At 51.4% G+C, this 17,553-nt stretch overlaps 51 non-coding genes and 7 pseudogenes across 51 annotated transcripts; all 58 read left to right on the plus strand.

Moving 5' to 3' along the window:
- Window positions 1–95, plus strand: LOC140174055 (5S ribosomal RNA; annotated as a pseudogene).
- A 187-nt stretch (window positions 96–282) lies between these two features.
- On the plus strand, window positions 283–394 carry LOC140174024 (5S ribosomal RNA; annotated as a pseudogene).
- Window positions 395–582: 188 nt separating this feature from the next.
- LOC140173945 (5S ribosomal RNA) lies at window positions 583–699 on the plus strand. Its single transcript, XR_011863125.1, has one exon. It is a non-coding gene; the product is annotated as a 5S ribosomal RNA (ribosomal RNA).
- A 188-nt stretch (window positions 700–887) lies between these two features.
- On the plus strand, window positions 888–1,005 carry LOC140173940 (5S ribosomal RNA). The gene has a single exon (XR_011863120.1). It is a non-coding gene; the product is annotated as a 5S ribosomal RNA (ribosomal RNA).
- A 188-nt stretch (window positions 1,006–1,193) lies between these two features.
- On the plus strand, window positions 1,194–1,306 carry LOC140174039 (5S ribosomal RNA; annotated as a pseudogene).
- A 187-nt stretch (window positions 1,307–1,493) lies between these two features.
- On the plus strand, window positions 1,494–1,607 carry LOC140174036 (5S ribosomal RNA). The gene has a single exon (XR_011863216.1). It is a non-coding gene; the product is annotated as a 5S ribosomal RNA (ribosomal RNA).
- Window positions 1,608–1,793: 186 nt separating this feature from the next.
- LOC140174074 (5S ribosomal RNA) lies at window positions 1,794–1,912 on the plus strand. The gene has a single exon (XR_011863291.1). It is a non-coding gene; the product is annotated as a 5S ribosomal RNA (ribosomal RNA).
- A 189-nt stretch (window positions 1,913–2,101) lies between these two features.
- LOC140174027 (5S ribosomal RNA) lies at window positions 2,102–2,218 on the plus strand. The gene has a single exon (XR_011863207.1). It is a non-coding gene; the product is annotated as a 5S ribosomal RNA (ribosomal RNA).
- Window positions 2,219–2,404: 186 nt separating this feature from the next.
- LOC140174075 (5S ribosomal RNA) lies at window positions 2,405–2,523 on the plus strand. Its single transcript, XR_011863292.1, has one exon. It is a non-coding gene; the product is annotated as a 5S ribosomal RNA (ribosomal RNA).
- Window positions 2,524–2,710: 187 nt separating this feature from the next.
- On the plus strand, window positions 2,711–2,825 carry LOC140173992 (5S ribosomal RNA). Its single transcript, XR_011863173.1, has one exon. It is a non-coding gene; the product is annotated as a 5S ribosomal RNA (ribosomal RNA).
- A 188-nt stretch (window positions 2,826–3,013) lies between these two features.
- Window positions 3,014–3,129, plus strand: LOC140173964 (5S ribosomal RNA). The gene has a single exon (XR_011863144.1). It is a non-coding gene; the product is annotated as a 5S ribosomal RNA (ribosomal RNA).
- Window positions 3,130–3,315: 186 nt separating this feature from the next.
- Window positions 3,316–3,433, plus strand: LOC140173892 (5S ribosomal RNA). Its single transcript, XR_011863067.1, has one exon. It is a non-coding gene; the product is annotated as a 5S ribosomal RNA (ribosomal RNA).
- Window positions 3,434–3,620: 187 nt separating this feature from the next.
- Window positions 3,621–3,731, plus strand: LOC140174043 (5S ribosomal RNA; annotated as a pseudogene).
- A 187-nt stretch (window positions 3,732–3,918) lies between these two features.
- On the plus strand, window positions 3,919–4,037 carry LOC140173874 (5S ribosomal RNA). Its single transcript, XR_011863049.1, has one exon. It is a non-coding gene; the product is annotated as a 5S ribosomal RNA (ribosomal RNA).
- A 187-nt stretch (window positions 4,038–4,224) lies between these two features.
- Window positions 4,225–4,343, plus strand: LOC140174076 (5S ribosomal RNA). Its single transcript, XR_011863293.1, has one exon. It is a non-coding gene; the product is annotated as a 5S ribosomal RNA (ribosomal RNA).
- A 185-nt stretch (window positions 4,344–4,528) lies between these two features.
- On the plus strand, window positions 4,529–4,647 carry LOC140174077 (5S ribosomal RNA). Its single transcript, XR_011863294.1, has one exon. It is a non-coding gene; the product is annotated as a 5S ribosomal RNA (ribosomal RNA).
- Window positions 4,648–4,834: 187 nt separating this feature from the next.
- Window positions 4,835–4,953, plus strand: LOC140174078 (5S ribosomal RNA). The gene has a single exon (XR_011863295.1). It is a non-coding gene; the product is annotated as a 5S ribosomal RNA (ribosomal RNA).
- Window positions 4,954–5,140: 187 nt separating this feature from the next.
- LOC140174079 (5S ribosomal RNA) lies at window positions 5,141–5,259 on the plus strand. The gene has a single exon (XR_011863296.1). It is a non-coding gene; the product is annotated as a 5S ribosomal RNA (ribosomal RNA).
- A 184-nt stretch (window positions 5,260–5,443) lies between these two features.
- LOC140174049 (5S ribosomal RNA) lies at window positions 5,444–5,552 on the plus strand (annotated as a pseudogene).
- Window positions 5,553–5,737: 185 nt separating this feature from the next.
- Window positions 5,738–5,854, plus strand: LOC140173978 (5S ribosomal RNA). The gene has a single exon (XR_011863158.1). It is a non-coding gene; the product is annotated as a 5S ribosomal RNA (ribosomal RNA).
- Window positions 5,855–6,041: 187 nt separating this feature from the next.
- Window positions 6,042–6,159, plus strand: LOC140173922 (5S ribosomal RNA). The gene has a single exon (XR_011863102.1). It is a non-coding gene; the product is annotated as a 5S ribosomal RNA (ribosomal RNA).
- Window positions 6,160–6,347: 188 nt separating this feature from the next.
- LOC140174038 (5S ribosomal RNA) lies at window positions 6,348–6,460 on the plus strand (annotated as a pseudogene).
- A 187-nt stretch (window positions 6,461–6,647) lies between these two features.
- LOC140173972 (5S ribosomal RNA) lies at window positions 6,648–6,765 on the plus strand. The gene has a single exon (XR_011863152.1). It is a non-coding gene; the product is annotated as a 5S ribosomal RNA (ribosomal RNA).
- A 187-nt stretch (window positions 6,766–6,952) lies between these two features.
- On the plus strand, window positions 6,953–7,071 carry LOC140173875 (5S ribosomal RNA). The gene has a single exon (XR_011863050.1). It is a non-coding gene; the product is annotated as a 5S ribosomal RNA (ribosomal RNA).
- A 188-nt stretch (window positions 7,072–7,259) lies between these two features.
- Window positions 7,260–7,376, plus strand: LOC140173957 (5S ribosomal RNA). The gene has a single exon (XR_011863137.1). It is a non-coding gene; the product is annotated as a 5S ribosomal RNA (ribosomal RNA).
- Window positions 7,377–7,565: 189 nt separating this feature from the next.
- On the plus strand, window positions 7,566–7,684 carry LOC140174080 (5S ribosomal RNA). The gene has a single exon (XR_011863297.1). It is a non-coding gene; the product is annotated as a 5S ribosomal RNA (ribosomal RNA).
- A 188-nt stretch (window positions 7,685–7,872) lies between these two features.
- Window positions 7,873–7,990, plus strand: LOC140173923 (5S ribosomal RNA). The gene has a single exon (XR_011863103.1). It is a non-coding gene; the product is annotated as a 5S ribosomal RNA (ribosomal RNA).
- A 189-nt stretch (window positions 7,991–8,179) lies between these two features.
- On the plus strand, window positions 8,180–8,298 carry LOC140174082 (5S ribosomal RNA). Its single transcript, XR_011863299.1, has one exon. It is a non-coding gene; the product is annotated as a 5S ribosomal RNA (ribosomal RNA).
- Window positions 8,299–8,485: 187 nt separating this feature from the next.
- LOC140174083 (5S ribosomal RNA) lies at window positions 8,486–8,604 on the plus strand. The gene has a single exon (XR_011863300.1). It is a non-coding gene; the product is annotated as a 5S ribosomal RNA (ribosomal RNA).
- A 190-nt stretch (window positions 8,605–8,794) lies between these two features.
- Window positions 8,795–8,912, plus strand: LOC140173924 (5S ribosomal RNA). Its single transcript, XR_011863104.1, has one exon. It is a non-coding gene; the product is annotated as a 5S ribosomal RNA (ribosomal RNA).
- A 186-nt stretch (window positions 8,913–9,098) lies between these two features.
- LOC140174084 (5S ribosomal RNA) lies at window positions 9,099–9,217 on the plus strand. The gene has a single exon (XR_011863301.1). It is a non-coding gene; the product is annotated as a 5S ribosomal RNA (ribosomal RNA).
- Window positions 9,218–9,403: 186 nt separating this feature from the next.
- On the plus strand, window positions 9,404–9,522 carry LOC140174085 (5S ribosomal RNA). The gene has a single exon (XR_011863302.1). It is a non-coding gene; the product is annotated as a 5S ribosomal RNA (ribosomal RNA).
- A 191-nt stretch (window positions 9,523–9,713) lies between these two features.
- LOC140174086 (5S ribosomal RNA) lies at window positions 9,714–9,832 on the plus strand. Its single transcript, XR_011863303.1, has one exon. It is a non-coding gene; the product is annotated as a 5S ribosomal RNA (ribosomal RNA).
- A 186-nt stretch (window positions 9,833–10,018) lies between these two features.
- On the plus strand, window positions 10,019–10,137 carry LOC140174087 (5S ribosomal RNA). The gene has a single exon (XR_011863304.1). It is a non-coding gene; the product is annotated as a 5S ribosomal RNA (ribosomal RNA).
- A 188-nt stretch (window positions 10,138–10,325) lies between these two features.
- On the plus strand, window positions 10,326–10,444 carry LOC140174088 (5S ribosomal RNA). Its single transcript, XR_011863305.1, has one exon. It is a non-coding gene; the product is annotated as a 5S ribosomal RNA (ribosomal RNA).
- A 189-nt stretch (window positions 10,445–10,633) lies between these two features.
- LOC140174089 (5S ribosomal RNA) lies at window positions 10,634–10,752 on the plus strand. Its single transcript, XR_011863306.1, has one exon. It is a non-coding gene; the product is annotated as a 5S ribosomal RNA (ribosomal RNA).
- Window positions 10,753–10,940: 188 nt separating this feature from the next.
- Window positions 10,941–11,059, plus strand: LOC140174090 (5S ribosomal RNA). The gene has a single exon (XR_011863307.1). It is a non-coding gene; the product is annotated as a 5S ribosomal RNA (ribosomal RNA).
- A 187-nt stretch (window positions 11,060–11,246) lies between these two features.
- On the plus strand, window positions 11,247–11,365 carry LOC140173895 (5S ribosomal RNA). The gene has a single exon (XR_011863071.1). It is a non-coding gene; the product is annotated as a 5S ribosomal RNA (ribosomal RNA).
- A 187-nt stretch (window positions 11,366–11,552) lies between these two features.
- Window positions 11,553–11,671, plus strand: LOC140174091 (5S ribosomal RNA). The gene has a single exon (XR_011863308.1). It is a non-coding gene; the product is annotated as a 5S ribosomal RNA (ribosomal RNA).
- A 186-nt stretch (window positions 11,672–11,857) lies between these two features.
- LOC140174093 (5S ribosomal RNA) lies at window positions 11,858–11,976 on the plus strand. The gene has a single exon (XR_011863310.1). It is a non-coding gene; the product is annotated as a 5S ribosomal RNA (ribosomal RNA).
- Window positions 11,977–12,165: 189 nt separating this feature from the next.
- LOC140174094 (5S ribosomal RNA) lies at window positions 12,166–12,284 on the plus strand. The gene has a single exon (XR_011863311.1). It is a non-coding gene; the product is annotated as a 5S ribosomal RNA (ribosomal RNA).
- A 190-nt stretch (window positions 12,285–12,474) lies between these two features.
- On the plus strand, window positions 12,475–12,593 carry LOC140174095 (5S ribosomal RNA). Its single transcript, XR_011863312.1, has one exon. It is a non-coding gene; the product is annotated as a 5S ribosomal RNA (ribosomal RNA).
- A 187-nt stretch (window positions 12,594–12,780) lies between these two features.
- Window positions 12,781–12,899, plus strand: LOC140174096 (5S ribosomal RNA). Its single transcript, XR_011863313.1, has one exon. It is a non-coding gene; the product is annotated as a 5S ribosomal RNA (ribosomal RNA).
- Window positions 12,900–13,086: 187 nt separating this feature from the next.
- LOC140174054 (5S ribosomal RNA) lies at window positions 13,087–13,200 on the plus strand (annotated as a pseudogene).
- A 127-nt stretch (window positions 13,201–13,327) lies between these two features.
- Window positions 13,328–13,446, plus strand: LOC140173876 (5S ribosomal RNA). The gene has a single exon (XR_011863051.1). It is a non-coding gene; the product is annotated as a 5S ribosomal RNA (ribosomal RNA).
- Window positions 13,447–13,634: 188 nt separating this feature from the next.
- LOC140174097 (5S ribosomal RNA) lies at window positions 13,635–13,753 on the plus strand. Its single transcript, XR_011863314.1, has one exon. It is a non-coding gene; the product is annotated as a 5S ribosomal RNA (ribosomal RNA).
- Window positions 13,754–13,941: 188 nt separating this feature from the next.
- LOC140174098 (5S ribosomal RNA) lies at window positions 13,942–14,060 on the plus strand. The gene has a single exon (XR_011863315.1). It is a non-coding gene; the product is annotated as a 5S ribosomal RNA (ribosomal RNA).
- Window positions 14,061–14,249: 189 nt separating this feature from the next.
- On the plus strand, window positions 14,250–14,368 carry LOC140174099 (5S ribosomal RNA). Its single transcript, XR_011863316.1, has one exon. It is a non-coding gene; the product is annotated as a 5S ribosomal RNA (ribosomal RNA).
- Window positions 14,369–14,557: 189 nt separating this feature from the next.
- Window positions 14,558–14,676, plus strand: LOC140174100 (5S ribosomal RNA). Its single transcript, XR_011863317.1, has one exon. It is a non-coding gene; the product is annotated as a 5S ribosomal RNA (ribosomal RNA).
- A 188-nt stretch (window positions 14,677–14,864) lies between these two features.
- On the plus strand, window positions 14,865–14,983 carry LOC140174101 (5S ribosomal RNA). The gene has a single exon (XR_011863318.1). It is a non-coding gene; the product is annotated as a 5S ribosomal RNA (ribosomal RNA).
- A 185-nt stretch (window positions 14,984–15,168) lies between these two features.
- Window positions 15,169–15,287, plus strand: LOC140174102 (5S ribosomal RNA). Its single transcript, XR_011863319.1, has one exon. It is a non-coding gene; the product is annotated as a 5S ribosomal RNA (ribosomal RNA).
- Window positions 15,288–15,476: 189 nt separating this feature from the next.
- On the plus strand, window positions 15,477–15,595 carry LOC140174104 (5S ribosomal RNA). Its single transcript, XR_011863321.1, has one exon. It is a non-coding gene; the product is annotated as a 5S ribosomal RNA (ribosomal RNA).
- A 186-nt stretch (window positions 15,596–15,781) lies between these two features.
- On the plus strand, window positions 15,782–15,900 carry LOC140174105 (5S ribosomal RNA). Its single transcript, XR_011863322.1, has one exon. It is a non-coding gene; the product is annotated as a 5S ribosomal RNA (ribosomal RNA).
- A 188-nt stretch (window positions 15,901–16,088) lies between these two features.
- On the plus strand, window positions 16,089–16,207 carry LOC140174106 (5S ribosomal RNA). The gene has a single exon (XR_011863323.1). It is a non-coding gene; the product is annotated as a 5S ribosomal RNA (ribosomal RNA).
- Window positions 16,208–16,395: 188 nt separating this feature from the next.
- Window positions 16,396–16,514, plus strand: LOC140174107 (5S ribosomal RNA). Its single transcript, XR_011863324.1, has one exon. It is a non-coding gene; the product is annotated as a 5S ribosomal RNA (ribosomal RNA).
- Window positions 16,515–16,702: 188 nt separating this feature from the next.
- Window positions 16,703–16,821, plus strand: LOC140174108 (5S ribosomal RNA). The gene has a single exon (XR_011863325.1). It is a non-coding gene; the product is annotated as a 5S ribosomal RNA (ribosomal RNA).
- Window positions 16,822–17,008: 187 nt separating this feature from the next.
- Window positions 17,009–17,127, plus strand: LOC140174109 (5S ribosomal RNA). Its single transcript, XR_011863326.1, has one exon. It is a non-coding gene; the product is annotated as a 5S ribosomal RNA (ribosomal RNA).
- Window positions 17,128–17,317: 190 nt separating this feature from the next.
- On the plus strand, window positions 17,318–17,436 carry LOC140174110 (5S ribosomal RNA). The gene has a single exon (XR_011863327.1). It is a non-coding gene; the product is annotated as a 5S ribosomal RNA (ribosomal RNA).
- Window positions 17,437–17,553: the final 117 nt, after the last annotated feature.

A 17,553-nucleotide genomic window follows, 5' to 3' on the forward strand; every position in this document is an offset into this window, starting at 1 on the left:
GCACCGGATCCCATCAGAACTCCGCAGTTAAGCGTGCTTGGGCGAGAGTAGTACTAGGATGGGTGACCTCCTGGGAAGTCCTCGTGTTGCACCTCTTTTTTTTTTTTTTTAACGTCGTGCCGACCTTCATTCTTTAAATGACGCTATCCCGAGTAGGACACCTAAGGGCGAGCCGCAATGGCCTCATCCTCGACAGGCACCTACGGTACCCGCAAGGCTTCGCGGATAGTGTTACGCTCTTCGCGCCGCATGGTTAACAAAATTGTGTGTGCGAACTATAATAGGTGCGATCATACCAGCACTAATGCACCGGATCCCATCAGAACTCCGCAGTTAAGCGTGCTTGGGCGAGAGTAGTACTAGGATGTCCTGGGAAGTCCTCGTGTTGCACCTCTTTTTTTTTTTTTTTAACGTCGTGCCGACCTTCATTCTTTAAATGACGCTATCCCGAGTAGGACACCTAAGGGCGAGCCGCAATGGCCTCATCCTCGACAGGCACCTACGGTACCCGCAAGGCTTCGCGGATAGTGTTACGCTCTCTCGCGCCGCATGGTTAACAAAATTGTGTGTGCGAACTATAATAGGTGCGATCATACCAGCACTAATGCACCGGATCCCATCAGAACTCCGCAGTTAAGCGTGCTTGGGCGAGTAGTACTAGGATGGGTGACCTCCTGGGAAGTCCTCGTGTTGCACCTCTTTTTTTTTTTTTTTAACGTCGTGCCGACCTTCATTCTTTAAATGACGCTATCCCGAGTAGGACACCTAAGGGCGAGCCGCAATGGCCTCATCCTCGACAGGCACCTACGGTACCCGCAAGGCTTCGCGGATAGTGTTACGCTCTCTCGCGCCGCATGGTTAACAAAATTGTGTGTGCGAACTATAATAGGTGCGATCATACCAGCACTAATGCACCGGATCCCATCAGAACTCCGCAGTTAAGCGTGCTTGGGCGAGAGTAGTACTAGGATGGTGACCTCCTGGGAAGTCCTCGTGTTGCACCTCTTTTTTTTTTTTTTTAACGTCGTGCCGACCTTCATTCTTTAAATGACGCTATCCCGAGTAGGACACCTAAGGGCGAGCCGCAATGGCCTCATCCTCGACAGGCACCTACGGTACCCGCAAGGCTTCGCGGATAGTGTTACGCTCTCTCGCGCCGCATGGTTAACAAAATTGTGTGTGCGAACTATAATAGGTGCGATCATACCAGCACTAATGCACCGGATCCCATCAGAACTCCGCAGTTAAGCGTGCTTGGGCGAGAGTAGTACTAGGATGGTGCTGGGAAGTCCTCGTGTTGCACCTCTTTTTTTTTTTTTTTAACGTCGTGCCGACCTTCATTCTTTAAATGACGCTATCCCGAGTAGGACACCTAAGGGCGAGCCGCAATGGCCTCATCCTCGACAGGCACCTACGGTACCCGCAAGGCTTCGCGATAGTGTTACGCTCTCTCGCGCCGCATGGTTAACAAAATTGTGTGTGCGAACTATAATAGGTGCGATCATACCAGCACTAATGCACCGGATCCCATCAGAACTCCGCAGTTAAGCGTGCTTGGGCGAGAGTAGTACTAGGATGGGTGCTGGGAAGTCCTCGTGTTGCACCTCTTTTTTTTTTTTTTAACGTCGTGCCGACCTTCATTCTTTAAATGACGCTATCCCGAGTAGGACACCTAAGGGCGAGCCGCAATGGCCTCATCCTCGACAGGCACCTACGGTACCCGCAAGGCTTCGCGATAGTGTTACGCTCTCTCGCGCCGCATGGTTAACAAAATTGTGTGTGCGAACTATAATAGGTGCGATCATACCAGCACTAATGCACCGGATCCCATCAGAACTCCGCAGTTAAGCGTGCTTGGGCGAGAGTAGTACTAGGATGGGTGACCTCCTGGGAAGTCCTCGTGTTGCACCTCTTTTTTTTTTTTTTTTAACGTCGTGCCGACCTTCATTCTTTAAATGACGCTATCCCGAGTAGGACACCTAAGGGCGAGCCGCAATGGCCTCATCCTCGACAGGCACCTACGGTACCCGCAAGGCTTCGCGGATAGTGTTACGCTCTCTCGCGCCGCATGGTTAACAAAATTGTGTGTGCGAACTATAATAGGTGCGATCATACCAGCACTAATGCACCGGATCCCATCAGAACTCCGCAGTTAAGCGTGCTTGGCGAGAGTAGTACTAGGATGGGTGACCTCTGGGAAGTCCTCGTGTTGCACCCTTTTTTTTTTTTTTAACGTCGTGCCGACCTTCATTCTTTAAATGACGCTATCCCGAGTAGGACACCTAAGGGCGAGCCGCAATGGCCTCATCCTCGACAGGCACCTACGGTACCCGCAAGGCTTCGCGGATAGTGTTACGCTCTCTCGCGCCGCATGGTTAACAAAATTGTGTGTGCGAACTATAATAGGTGCGATCATACCAGCACTAATGCACCGGATCCCATCAGAACTCCGCAGTTAAGCGTGCTTGGGCGAGAGTAGTACTAGGATGGGTGACCTCCTGGGAAGTCCTCGTGTTGCACCTCTTTTTTTTTTTTTTTTAACGTCGTGCCGACCTTCATTCTTTAAATGACGCTATCCCGAGTAGGACACCTAAGGGCGAGCCGCAATGGCCTCATCCTCGACAGGCACCTACGGTACCCGCAAGGCTTCGCGGATAGTGTTACGCTCTCTCGCCGCATGGTTAACAAAATTGTGTGTGCGAACTATAATAGGTGCGATCATACCAGCACTAATGCACCGGATCCCATCAGAACTCCGCAGTTAAGCGTGCTTGGGCGAGAGTAGTACTAGGATGGGTGACCTGGAAGTCCTCGTGTTGCACCTCTTTTTTTTTTTTTTTAACGTCGTGCCGACCTTCATTCTTTAAATGACGCTATCCCGAGTAGGACACCTAAGGGCGAGCCGCAATGGCCTCATCCTCGACAGGCACCTACGGTACCCGCAAGGCTTCGCGGATAGTGTTACGCTCTCTCGCGCCGCATGGTTAACAAAATTGTGTGTGCGAACTATAATAGGTGCGATCATACCAGCACTAATGCACCGGATCCCATCAGAACTCCGCAGTTAAGCGTGCTTGGGCGAGAGTAGTACTATGGGTGACCTCCTGGGAAGTCCTCGTGTTGCACCTCTTTTTTTTTTTTTAACGTCGTGCCGACCTTCATTCTTTAAATGACGCTATCCCGAGTAGGACACCTAAGGGCGAGCCGCAATGGCCTCATCCTCGACAGGCACCTACGGTACCCGCAAGGCTTCGCGGATAGTGTTACGCTCTCTCGCGCCGCATGGTTAACAAAATTGTGTGTGCGAACTATAATAGGTGCGATCATACCAGCACTAATGCACCGGATCCCATCAGAACTCCGCAGTTAAGCGTGCTTGGGCGAGAGTAGTACTAGGATGGGTGACCTCCTGGGAAGTCTCGTGTTGCACCTCTTTTTTTTTTTTTTAACGTCGTGCCGACCTTCATTCTTTAAATGACGCTATCCCGAGTAGGACACCTAAGGGCGAGCCGCAATGGCCTCATCCTCGACAGGCACCTACGGTACCCGCAAGGCTTCGCGGATAGTGTTACGCTCTCTCGCGCCGCATGGTTAACAAAATTGTGTGTGCGAACTATAATAGGTGCGATCATACCAGCACTAATGCACCGGATCCCATCAGAACTCCGCAGTTAAGCGTGCTTGGGCGAGAGTAGTACTAGGATGGGCTGGAAGTCCTCGTGTTGCACCTCTTTTTTTTTTTTTTAACGTCGTGCCGACCTTCATTCTTTAAATGACGCTATCCCGAGTAGGACACCTAAGGGCGAGCCGCAATGGCCTCATCCTCGACAGGCACCTACGGTACCCGCAAGGCTTCGCGGATAGTGTTACGCTCTCTCGCGCCGCATGGTTAACAAAATTGTGTGTGCGAACTATAATAGGTGCGATCATACCAGCACTAATGCACCGGATCCCATCAGAACTCCGCAGTTAAGCGTGCTTGGGCGAGAGTAGTACTAGGATGGGTGACCTCCTGGGAAGTCCTCGTGTTGCACCTTTTTTTTTTTTTTTTAACGTCGTGCCGACCTTCATTCTTTAAATGACGCTATCCCGAGTAGGACACCTAAGGGCGAGCCGCAATGGCCTCATCCTCGACAGGCACCTACGGTACCCGCAAGGCTTCGCGGATAGTGTTACGCTCTCTCGCGCCGCATGGTTAACAAAATTGTGTGTGCGAACTATAATAGGTGCGATCATACCAGCACTAATGCACCGGATCCCATCAGAACTCCGCAGTTAAGCGTGCTTGGGCGAGAGTAGTACTAGGATGGGTGACCTCCTGGGAAGTCCTCGTGTTGCACCTCTTTTTTTTTTTAACGTCGTGCCGACCTTCATTTCTTTAAATGACGCTATCCCGAGTAGGACACCTAAGGGCGAGCCGCAATGGCCTCATCCTCGACAGGCACCTACGGTACCCGCAAGGCTTCGCGGATAGTGTTACGCTCTCTCGCGCCGCATGGTTAACAAAATTGTGTGTGCGAACTATAATAGGTGCGATCATACCAGCACTAATGCACCGGATCCCATCAGAACTCCGCAGTTAAGCGTGCTTGGGCGAGAGTAGTACTAGGATGGGTGACCTCCTGGGAAGTCCTCGTGTTGCACCTCTTTTTTTTTTTTTTTAACGTCGTGCCGACCTTCATTCTTTAAATGACGCTATCCGAGTAGGACACCTAAGGGCGAGCCGCAATGGCCTCATCCTCGACAGGCACCTACGGTACCCGCAAGGCTTCGCGGATAGTGTTACGCTCTCTCGCGCCGCATGGTTAACAAAATTGTGTGTGCGAACTATAATAGGTGCGATCATACCAGCACTAATGCACCGGATCCCATCAGAACTCCGCAGTTAAGCGTGCTTGGGCGAGAGTAGTACTAGGATGGGTGACCTCCTGGGAAGTCCTCGTGTTGCACCTCTTTTTTTTTTTTTTTTAACGTCGTGCCGACCTTCATTCTTTAAATGACGCTATCCCGAGTAGGACACCTAAGGGCGAGCCGCAATGGCCTCATCCTCGACAGGCACCTACGGTACCCGCAAGGCTTCGGATAGTGTTACGCTCTCTCGCGCCGCATGGTTAACAAAATTGTGTGTGCGAACTATAATAGGTGCGATCATACCAGCACTAATGCACCGGATCCCATCAGAACTCCGCAGTTAAGCGTGCTTGGGCGAGAGTAGTACTAGGATGGGTGACCTCCTGGGAAGTCCTCGTGTTGCACCTCTTTTTTTTTTTTTTTAACGTCGTGCCGACCTTCATTCTTTAAATGACGCTATCCGAGTAGGACACCTAAGGGCGAGCCGCAATGGCCTCATCCTCGACAGGCACCTACGGTACCCGCAAGGCTTCGCGGATAGTGTTACGCTCTCTCGCCCGCATGGTTAACAAAATTGTGTGCGAACTATAATAGGTGCGATCATACCAGCACTAATGCACCGGATCCCATCAGAACTCCGCAGTTAAGCGTGCTTGGGCGAGAGTAGTACTAGGATGGCTGAAGTCCTCGTGTTGCACTCTTTTTTTTTTTTTAACGTCGTGCCGACCTTCATTCTTTAAATGACGCTATCCCGAGTAGGACACCTAAGGGCGAGCCGCAATGGCCTCATCCTCGACAGGCACCTACGGTACCCGCAAGGCTTCGCGGATAGTGTTACGCTCTCTCGCGCCGCATGGTTAACAAAATTGTGTGTGCGAACTATAATAGGTGCGATCATACCAGCACTAATGCACCGGATCCCATCAGAACTCCGCAGTTAAGCGTGCTTGGGCGAGTAGTACTAGGATGGGTGACCTCCTGGGAAGTCCTCGTGTTGCACCCTTTTTTTTTTTTTTTAACGTCGTGCCGACCTTCATTCTTTAAATGACGCTATCCCGAGTAGGACACCTAAGGGCGAGCCGCAATGGCCTCATCCTCGACAGGCACCTACGGTACCCGCAAGGCTTCGCGGATAGTGTTACGCTCTCTCGCGCCGCATGGTTAACAAAATTGTGTGTGCGAACTATAATAGGTGCGATCATACCAGCACTAATGCACCGGATCCCATCAGAACTCCGCAGTTAAGCGTGCTTGGGCGAGAGTAGTACTAGGATGGGTGACCTCTGGGAAGTCCTCGTGTTGCACCTCTTTTTTTTTTTTTTTAACGTCGTGCCGACCTTCATTCTTTAAATGACGCTATCCCGAGTAGGACACCTAAGGGCGAGCCGCAATGGCCTCATCCTCGACAGGCACCTACGGTACCCGCAAGGCTTCGCAGATAGTGTTACGCTCTCTCGCGCCGCATGGTTAACAAAATTGTGTGTGCGAACTATAATAGGTGCGATCATACCAGCACTAATGCACCGGATCCCATCAGAACTCCGCAGTTAAGCGTGCTTGGGCGAGAGTAGTACTAGGATGGGTGTGGGAAGTCCTCGTGTTGCACCTCTTTTTTTTTTTTTTTTAACGTCGTGCCGACCTTCATTCTTTAAATGACGCTATCCCGAGTAGGACACCTAAGGGCGAGCCGCAATGGCCTCATCCTCGACAGGCACCTACGGTACCCGCAAGGCTTCGCGGATAGTGTTACGCTCTCGCGCCGCATGGTTAACAAAATTGTGTGTGCGAACTATAATAGGTGCGATCATACAGCACTAATGCACCGGATCCCATCAGAACTCCGCAGTTAAGCGTGCTTGGGCGAGAGTAGTACTAGGATGGGTGACCTCCTGGGAAGTCCTCGTGTTGCACCTCTTTTTTTTTTTTTTAACGTCGTGCCGACCTTCATTCTTTAAATGACGCTATCCCGAGTAGGACACCTAAGGGCGAGCCGCAATGGCCTCATCCTCGACAGGCACCTACGGTACCCGCAAGGCTTCGCGGATAGTGTTACGCTCTCTCGCGCCGCATGGTTAACAAAATTGTGTGTGCGAACTATAATAGGTGCGATCATACCAGCACTAATGCACCGGATCCCATCAGAACTCCGCAGTTAAGCGTGCTTGGGCGAGAGTAGTACTAGGATGGGTGACCTCCTGGGAAGTCCTCGTGTTGCACCTTTTTTTTTTTTTTTTTAACGTCGTGCCGACCTTCATTCTTTAAATGACGCTATCCCGAGTAGGACACCTAAGGGCGAGCCGCAATGGCCTCATCCTCGACAGGCACCTACGGTACCCGCAAGGCTTCGCGGATAGTGTTACGCTCTCTCGCGCCGCATGGTTAACAAAATTGTGTGTGCGAACTATAATAGGTGCGATCATACCAGCACTAATGCACCGGATCCCATCAGAACTCCGCAGTTAAGCGTGCTTGGGCGAGAGTAGTACTAGGATGGGTGACCTTGGGAAGTCCTCGTGTTGCACCTCTTTTTTTTTTTTTTTTAACGTCGTGCCGACCTTCATTCTTTAAATGACGCTATCCCGAGTAGGACACCTAAGGGCGAGCCGCAATGGCCTCATCCTCGACAGGCACCTACGGTACCCGCAAGGCTTCGCGGATAGTGTTACGCTCTCTCGCGCCGCATGGTTAACAAAATTGTGTGTGCGAACTATAATAGGTGCGATCATACCAGCACTAATGCACCGGATCCCATCAGAACTCCGCAGTTAAGCGTGCTTGGGCGAGAGTAGTACTAGGATGGGTGACCTCCTGGGAAGTCCTCGTGTTGCACCTCTTTTTTTTTTTTTTTTAACGTCGTGCCGACCTTCATTCTTTAAATGACGCTATCCCGAGTAGGACACCTAAGGGCGAGCCGCAATGGCCTCATCCTCGACAGGCACCTACGGTACCCGCAAGGCTTCGCGATAGTGTTACGCTCTCTCGCGCCGCATGGTTAACAAAATTGTGTGTGCGAACTATAATAGGTGCGATCATACCAGCACTAATGCACCGGATCCCATCAGAACTCCGCAGTTAAGCGTGCTTGGGCGAGAGTAGTACTAGGATGGGTGACCTCTGGGAAGTCCTCGTGTTGCACCTCTTTTTTTTTTTTTTTTAACGTCGTGCCGACCTTCATTCTTTAAATGACGCTATCCCGAGTAGGACACCTAAGGGCGAGCCGCAATGGCCTCATCCTCGACAGGCACCTACGGTACCCGCAAGGCTTCGCGGATAGTGTTACGCTCTCTCGCGCCGCATGGTTAACAAAATTGTGTGTGCGAACTATAATAGGTGCGATCATACCAGCACTAATGCACCGGATCCCATCAGAACTCCGCAGTTAAGCGTGCTTGGGCGAGAGTAGTACTAGGATGGGTGACCTCCTGGGAAGTCCTCGTGTTGCACCTCTTTTTTTTTTTTTTAACGTCGTGCCGACCTTCATTCTTTAAATGACGCTATCCCGAGTAGGACACCTAAGGGCGAGCCGCAATGGCCTCATCCTCGACAGGCACCTACGGTACCCGCAAGGCTTCGCGGATAGTGTTACGCTCTCTCGCGCCGCATGGTTAACAAAATTGTGTGTGCGAACTATAATAGGTGCGATCATACCAGCACTAATGCACCGGATCCCATCAGAACTCCGCAGTTAAGCGTGCTTGGGCGAGAGTAGTACTAGGATGGGTGACCTCCTGGGAAGTCCTCGTGTTGCACCTCTTTTTTTTTTTTTTTTTAACGTCGTGCCGACCTTCATTCTTTAAATGACGCTATCCCGAGTAGGACACCTAAGGGCGAGCCGCAATGGCCTCATCCTCGACAGGCACCTACGGTACCCGCAAGGCTTCGCGGATAGTGTTACGCTCTCTCGCGCCGCATGGTTAACAAAATTGTGTGTGCGAACTATAATAGGTGCGATCATACCAGCACTAATGCACCGGATCCCATCAGAACTCCGCAGTTAAGCGTGCTTGGGCGAGAGTAGTACTAGGATGGGTGACCTCTGGGAAGTCCTCGTGTTGCACCTCTTTTTTTTTTTTTAACGTCGTGCCGACCTTCATTCTTTAAATGACGCTATCCCGAGTAGGACACCTAAGGGCGAGCCGCAATGGCCTCATCCTCGACAGGCACCTACGGTACCCGCAAGGCTTCGCGGATAGTGTTACGCTCTCTCGCGCCGCATGGTTAACAAAATTGTGTGTGCGAACTATAATAGGTGCGATCATACCAGCACTAATGCACCGGATCCCATCAGAACTCCGCAGTTAAGCGTGCTTGGGCGAGAGTAGTACTAGGATGGGTGACCTCCTGGGAAGTCCTCGTGTTGCACCTCTTTTTTTTTTTTTAACGTCGTGCCGACCTTCATTCTTTAAATGACGCTATCCCGAGTAGGACACCTAAGGGCGAGCCGCAATGGCCTCATCCTCGACAGGCACCTACGGTACCCGCAAGGCTTCGCGGATAGTGTTACGCTCTCTCGCGCCGCATGGTTAACAAAATTGTGTGTGCGAACTATAATAGGTGCGATCATACCAGCACTAATGCACCGGATCCCATCAGAACTCCGCAGTTAAGCGTGCTTGGGCGAGAGTAGTACTAGGATGGGTGACCTCCTGGGAAGTCCTCGTGTTGCACCTCTTTTTTTTTTTTTTTTTTAACGTCGTGCCGACCTTCATTCTTTAAATGACGCTATCCCGAGTAGGACACCTAAGGGCGAGCCGCAATGGCCTCATCCTCGACAGGCACCTACGGTACCCGCAAGGCTTCGCGGATAGTGTTACGCTCTCTCGCGCCGCATGGTTAACAAAATTGTGTGTGCGAACTATAATAGGTGCGATCATACCAGCACTAATGCACCGGATCCCATCAGAACTCCGCAGTTAAGCGTGCTTGGGCGAGAGTAGTACTAGGATGGGTGACCTCCTGGGAAGTCCTCGTGTTGCACCTCTTTTTTTTTTTTTTAACGTCGTGCCGACCTTCATTCTTTAAATGACGCTATCCCGAGTAGGACACCTAAGGGCGAGCCGCAATGGCCTCATCCTCGACAGGCACCTACGGTACCCGCAAGGCTTCGCGATAGTGTTACGCTCTCTCGCGCCGCATGGTTAACAAAATTGTGTGTGCGAACTATAATAGGTGCGATCATACCAGCACTAATGCACCGGATCCCATCAGAACTCCGCAGTTAAGCGTGCTTGGGCGAGAGTAGTACTAGGATGGGTGACCTCCTGGGAAGTCCTCGTGTTGCACCTCTTTTTTTTTTTTTTTAACGTCGTGCCGACCTTCATTCTTTAAATGACGCTATCCCGAGTAGGACACCTAAGGGCGAGCCGCAATGGCCTCATCCTCGACAGGCACCTACGGTACCCGCAAGGCTTCGCGGATAGTGTTACGCTCTCTCGCGCCGCATGGTTAACAAAATTGTGTGTGCGAACTATAATAGGTGCGATCATACCAGCACTAATGCACCGGATCCCATCAGAACTCCGCAGTTAAGCGTGCTTGGGCGAGAGTAGTACTAGGATGGGTGACCTCCTGGGAAGTCCTCGTGTTGCACCTCTTTTTTTTTTTTTTTTAACGTCGTGCCGACCTTCATTCTTTAAATGACGCTATCCCGAGTAGGACACCTAAGGGCGAGCCGCAATGGCCTCATCCTCGACAGGCACCTACGGTACCCGCAAGGCTTCGCGGATAGTGTTACGCTCTCTCGCGCCGCATGGTTAACAAAATTGTGTGTGCGAACTATAATAGGTGCGATCATACCAGCACTAATGCACCGGATCCCATCAGAACTCCGCAGTTAAGCGTGCTTGGGCGAGAGTAGTACTAGGATGGGTGACCTCCTGGGAAGTCCTCGTGTTGCACCTCTTTTTTTTTTTTTTTAACGTCGTGCCGACCTTCATTCTTTAAATGACGCTATCCCGAGTAGGACACCTAAGGGCGAGCCGCAATGGCCTCATCCTCGACAGGCACCTACGGTACCCGCAAGGCTTCGCGGATAGTGTTACGCTCTCTCGCGCCGCATGGTTAACAAAATTGTGTGTGCGAACTATAATAGGTGCGATCATACCAGCACTAATGCACCGGATCCCATCAGAACTCCGCAGTTAAGCGTGCTTGGGCGAGAGTAGTACTAGGATGGGTGACCTCCTGGGAAGTCCTCGTGTTGCACCTCTTTTTTTTTTTTTTAACGTCGTGCCGACCTTCATTCTTTAAATGACGCTATCCCGAGTAGGACACCTAAGGGCGAGCCGCAATGGCCTCATCCTCGACAGGCACCTACGGTACCCGCAAGGCTTCGCGGATAGTGTTACGCTCTCTCGCGCCGCATGGTTAACAAAATTGTGTGTGCGAACTATAATAGGTGCGATCATACCAGCACTAATGCACCGGATCCCATCAGAACTCCGCAGTTAAGCGTGCTTGGGCGAGAGTAGTACTAGGATGGGTGACCTCCTGGGAAGTCCTCGTGTTGCACCCTTTTTTTTTTTTTTTAACGTCGTGCCGACCTTCATTCTTTAAATGACGCTATCCCGAGTAGGACACCTAAGGGCGAGCCGCAATGGCCTCATCCTCGACAGGCACCTACGGTACCCGCAAGGCTTCGCGGATAGTGTTACGCTCTCTCGCGCCGCATGGTTAACAAAATTGTGTGTGCGAACTATAATAGGTGCGATCATACCAGCACTAATGCACCGGATCCCATCAGAACTCCGCAGTTAAGCGTGCTTGGGCGAGAGTAGTACTAGGATGGGTGACCTCCTGGGAAGTCCTCGTGTTGCACCTCTTTTTTTTTTTTTTAACGTCGTGCCGACCTTCATTCTTTAAATGACGCTATCCCGAGTAGGACACCTAAGGGCGAGCCGCAATGGCCTCATCCTCGCAGGCACCTACGGTACCCGCAAGGCTTCGCGGATAGTGTTACGCTCTCTCGCGCCGCATGGTTAACAAAATTGTGTGTGCGAACTATAATAGGTGCGATCATACCAGCACTAATGCACCGGATCCCATCAGAACTCCGCAGTTAAGCGTGCTTGGGCGAGAGTAGTACTAGGATGGGTGACCTCCTGGGAAGTCCTCGTGTTGCACCTCTTTTTTTTTTTTTTTTAACGTCGTGCCGACCTTCATTCTTTAAATGACGCTATCCCGAGTAGGACACCTAAGGGCGAGCCGCAATGGCCTCATCCTCGACAGGCACCTACGGTACCCGCAAGGCTTCGCGGATAGTGTTACGCTCTCTCGCGCCGCATGGTTAACAAAATTGTGTGTGCGAACTATAATAGGTGCGATCATACCAGCACTAATGCACCGGATCCCATCAGAACTCCGCAGTTAAGCGTGCTTGGGCGAGAGTAGTACTAGGATGGGTGACCTCCTGGGAAGTCCTCGTGTTGCACCTCTTTTTTTTTTTTTTTTTAACGTCGTGCCGACCTTCATTCTTTAAATGACGCTATCCCGAGTAGGACACCTAAGGGCGAGCCGCAATGGCCTCATCCTCGACAGGCACCTACGGTACCCGCAAGGCTTCGCGGATAGTGTTACGCTCTCTCGCGCCGCATGGTTAACAAAATTGTGTGTGCGAACTATAATAGGTGCGATCATACCAGCACTAATGCACCGGATCCCATCAGAACTCCGCAGTTAAGCGTGCTTGGGCGAGAGTAGTACTAGGATGGGTGACCTCCTGGGAAGTCCTCGTGTTGCACCTCTTTTTTTTTTTTTTTAACGTCGTGCCGACCTTCATTCTTTAAATGACGCTATCCCGAGTAGGACACCTAAGGGCGAGCCGCAATGGCCTCATCCTCGCAGGCACCTACGGTACCCGCAAGGCTTCGCGGATAGTGTTACGCTCTCTCGCGCCGCATGGTTAACAAAATTGTGTGTGCGAACTATAATAGGTGCGATCATACCAGCACTAATGCACCGGATCCCATCAGAACTCCGCAGTTAAGCGTGCTTGGGCGAGAGTAGTACTAGGATGGGTGACCTCCTGGGAAGTCCTCGTGTTGCACCTCTTTTTTTTTTTTTTAACGTCGTGCCGACCTTCATTCTTTAAATGACGCTATCCCGAGTAGGACACCTAAGGGCGAGCCGCAATGGCCTCATCCTCGACAGGCACCTACGGTACCCGCAAGGCTTCGCGGATAGTGTTACGCTCTCTCGCGCCGCATGGTTAACAAAATTGTGTGTGCGAACTATAATAGGTGCGATCATACCAGCACTAATGCACCGGATCCCATCAGAACTCCGCAGTTAAGCGTGCTTGGGCGAGAGTAGTACTAGGATGGGTGACCTCCTCGTCTCGTGTTGCTAAGTCATTCTTTAAATGACGCTATCCCGAGTAGGACACCTCGCAGCACCTACGGTACCCGCAAGGCTTCGCGGATAGTGTTACGCTCTCTCGCGCCGCATGGTTAACAAAATTGTGTGTGCGAACTATAATAGGTGCGATCATACCAGCACTAATGCACCGGATCCCATCAGAACTCCGCAGTTAAGCGTGCTTGGGCGAGAGTAGTACTAGGATGGGTGACCTCCTGGGAAGTCCTCGTGTTGCACCTTTTTTTTTTTTTTTTAACGTCGTGCCGACCTTCATTCTTTAAATGACGCTATCCCGAGTAGGACACCTAAGGGCGAGCCGCAATGGCCTCATCCTCGGACAGGCACCTACGGTACCCGCAAGGCTTCGCGGATAGTGTTACGCTCTCTCGCGCCGCATGGTTAACAAAATTGTGTGTGCGAACTATAATAGGTGCGATCATACCAGCACTAATGCACCGGATCCCATCAGAACTCCGCAGTTAAGCGTGCTTGGGCGAGAGTAGTACTAGGATGGGTGACCTCCTGGGAAGTCCTCGTGTTGCACCTCTTTTTTTTTTTTTTTAACGTCGTGCCGACCTTCATTCTTTAAATGACGCTATCCCGAGTAGGACACCTAAGGGCGAGCCGCAATGGCCTCATCCTCGACAGGCACCTACGGTACCCGCAAGGCTTCGCGGATAGTGTTACGCTCTCTCGCGCCGCATGGTTAACAAAATTGTGTGTGCGAACTATAATAGGTGCGATCATACCAGCACTAATGCACCGGATCCCATCAGAACTCCGCAGTTAAGCGTGCTTGGGCGAGAGTAGTACTAGGATGGGTGACCTCCTGGGAAGTCCTCGTGTTGCACCTCTTTTTTTTTTTTTTTTAACGTCGTGCCGACCTTCATTCTTTAAATGACGCTATCCCGAGTAGGACACCTAAGGGCGAGCCGCAATGGCCTCATCCTCGACAGGCACCTACGGTACCCGCAAGGCTTCGCGGATAGTGTTACGCTCTCTCGCGCCGCATGGTTAACAAAATTGTGTGTGCGAACTATAATAGGTGCGATCATACCAGCACTAATGCACCGGATCCCATCAGAACTCCGCAGTTAAGCGTGCTTGGGCGAGAGTAGTACTAGGATGGGTGACCTCCTGGGAAGTCCTCGTGTTGCACCTCTTTTTTTTTTTTTTTTAACGTCGTGCCGACCTTCATTCTTTAAATGACGCTATCCCGAGTAGGACACCTAAGGGCGAGCCGCAATGGCCTCATCCTCGACAGGCACCTACGGTACCCGCAAGGCTTCGCGGATAGTGTTACGCTCTCTCGCGCCGCATGGTTAACAAAATTGTGTGTGCGAACTATAATAGGTGCGATCATACCAGCACTAATGCACCGGATCCCATCAGAACTCCGCAGTTAAGCGTGCTTGGGCGAGAGTAGTACTAGGATGGGTGACCTCCTGGGAAGTCCTCGTGTTGCACCTCTTTTTTTTTTTTTTTTAACGTCGTGCCGACCTTCATTCTTTAAATGACGCTATCCCGAGTAGGACACCTAAGGGCGAGCCGCAATGGCCTCATCCTCGCAGGCACCTACGGTACCCGCAAGGCTTCGCGGATAGTGTTACGCTCTCTCGCGCCGCATGGTTAACAAAATTGTGTGTGCGAACTATAATAGGTGCGATCATACCAGCACTAATGCACCGGATCCCATCAGAACTCCGCAGTTAAGCGTGCTTGGGCGAGAGTAGTACTAGGATGGGTGACCTCCTGGGAAGTCCTCGTGTTGCACCTCTTTTTTTTTTTTAACGTCGTGCCGACCTTCATTCTTTAAATGACGCTATCCCGAGTAGGACACCTAAGGGCGAGCCGCAATGGCCTCATCCTCGACAGGCACCTACGGTACCCGCAAGGCTTCGCGGATAGTGTTACGCTCTCTCGCGCCGCATGGTTAACAAAATTGTGTGTGCGAACTATAATAGGTGCGATCATACCAGCACTAATGCACCGGATCCCATCAGAACTCCGCAGTTAAGCGTGCTTGGGCGAGAGTAGTACTAGGATGGGTGACCTCCTGGGAAGTCCTCGTGTTGCACCTCTTTTTTTTTTTTTTTTAACGTCGTGCCGACCTTCATTCTTTAAATGACGCTATCCCGAGTAGGACACCTAAGGGCGAGCCGCAATGGCCTCATCCTCGACAGGCACCTACGGTACCCGCAAGGCTTCGCGGATAGTGTTACGCTCTCTCGCGCCGCATGGTTAACAAAATTGTGTGTGCGAACTATAATAGGTGCGATCATACCAGCACTAATGCACCGGATCCCATCAGAACTCCGCAGTTAAGCGTGCTTGGGCGAGAGTAGTACTAGGATGGGTGACCTCCTGGGAAGTCCTCGTGTTGCACCTCTTTTTTTTTTTTTTTAACGTCGTGCCGACCTTCATTCTTTAAATGACGCTATCCCGAGTAGGACACCTAAGGGCGAGCCGCAATGGCCTCATCCTCGCAGGCACCTACGGTACCGCAAGGCTTCGCGGATAGTGTTACGCTCTCTCGCGCCGCATGGTTAACAAAATTGTGTGTGCGAACTATAATAGGTGCGATCATACCAGCACTAATGCACCGGATCCCATCAGAACTCCGCAGTTAAGCGTGCTTGGGCGAGAGTAGTACTAGGATGGGTGACCTCCTGGGAAGTCCTCGTGTTGCACCTCTTTTTTTTTTTTTTTAACGTCGTGCCGACCTTCATTCTTTAAATGACGCTATCCCGAGTAGGACACCTAAGGGCGAGCCGCAATGGCCTCATCCTCGACAGGCACCTACGGTACCCGCAAGGCTTCGCGGATAGTGTTACGCTCTCTCGCGCCGCATGGTTAACAAAATTGTGTGTGCGAACTATAATAGGTGCGATCATACCAGCACTAATGCACCGGATCCCATCAGAACTCCGCAGTTAAGCGTGCTTGGGCGAGAGTAGTACTAGGATGGGTGACCTCCTGGGAAGTCCTCGTGTTGCACCTCTTTTTTTTTTTTTTTAACGTCGTGCCGACCTTCATTCTTTAAATGACGCTATCCCGAGTAGGACACCTAAGGGCGAGCCGCAATGGCCTCATCCTCGACAGGCACCTACGGTACCCGCAAGGCTTCGCGGATAGTGTTACGCTCTCTCGCGCCGCATGGTTAACAAAATTGTGTGTGCGAACTATAATAGGTGCGATCATACCAGCACTAATGCACCGGATCCCATCAGAACTCCGCAGTTAAGCGTGCTTGGGCGAGAGTAGTACTAGGATGGGTGACCTCCTGGGAAGTCCTCGTGTTGCACCTCTTTTTTTTTTTTTTTAACGTCGTGCCGACCTTCATTCTTTAAATGACGCTATCCCGAGTAGGACACCTAAGGGCGAGCCGCAATGGCCTCATCCTCGACAGGCACCTACGGTACCCGCAAGGCTTCGCGGATAGTGTTACGCTCTCTCGCGCCGCATGGTTAACAAAATTGTGTGTGCGAACTATAATAGGTGCGATCATACCAGCACTAATGCACCGGATCCCATCAGAACTCCGCAGTTAAGCGTGCTTGGGCGAGAGTAGTACTAGGATGGGTGACCTCCTGGGAAGTCCTCGTGTTGCACCTCTTTTTTTTTTTTTTTAACGTCGTGCCGACCTTCATTCTTTAAATGACGCTATCCCGAGTAGGACACCTAAGGGCGAGCCGCAATGGCCTCATCCTCGCAGGCACCTACGGTACCCGCAAGGCTTCGCGGATAGTGTTACGCTCTCTCGCGCCGCATGGTTAACAAAATTGTGTGTGCGAACTATAATAGGTGCGATCATACCAGCACTAATGCACCGGATCCCATCAGAACTCCGCAGTTAAGCGTGCTTGGGCGAGAGTAGTACTAGGATGGGTGACCTCCTGGGAAGTCCTCGTGTTGCACCTCTTTTTTTTTTTTTTTTTAACGTCGTGCCGACCTTCATTCTTTAAATGACGCTATCCCGAGTAGGACACCTAAGGGCGAGCCGCAATGGCCTCATCCTCGACAGGCACCTACGGTACCCGCAAGGCTTCGCGGATAGTGTTACGCTCTCTCGCGCCGCATGGTTAACAAAATTGTGTGTGCGAACTATAATAGGTGCGATCATACCAGCACTAATGCACCGGATCCCATCAGAACTCCGCAGTTAAGCGTGCTTGGGCGAGAGTAGTACTAGGATGGGTGACCTCCTGGGAAGTCCTCGTGTTGCACCTCTTTTTTTTTTTTTAACGTCGTGCCGACCTTCATTCTTTAAATGACGCTATCCCGAGTAGGACACCTAAGGGCGAGCCGCAATGGCCTCATCCTCGCAGGCACCTACGGTACCCGCAA

Source organism: Arachis hypogaea, chromosome 6 (genome assembly GCF_003086295.3).
Source record: "Arachis hypogaea cultivar Tifrunner chromosome 6, arahy.Tifrunner.gnm2.J5K5, whole genome shotgun sequence".
NCBI classification, from domain to species: domain Eukaryota; kingdom Viridiplantae; phylum Streptophyta; class Magnoliopsida; order Fabales; family Fabaceae; genus Arachis; species Arachis hypogaea.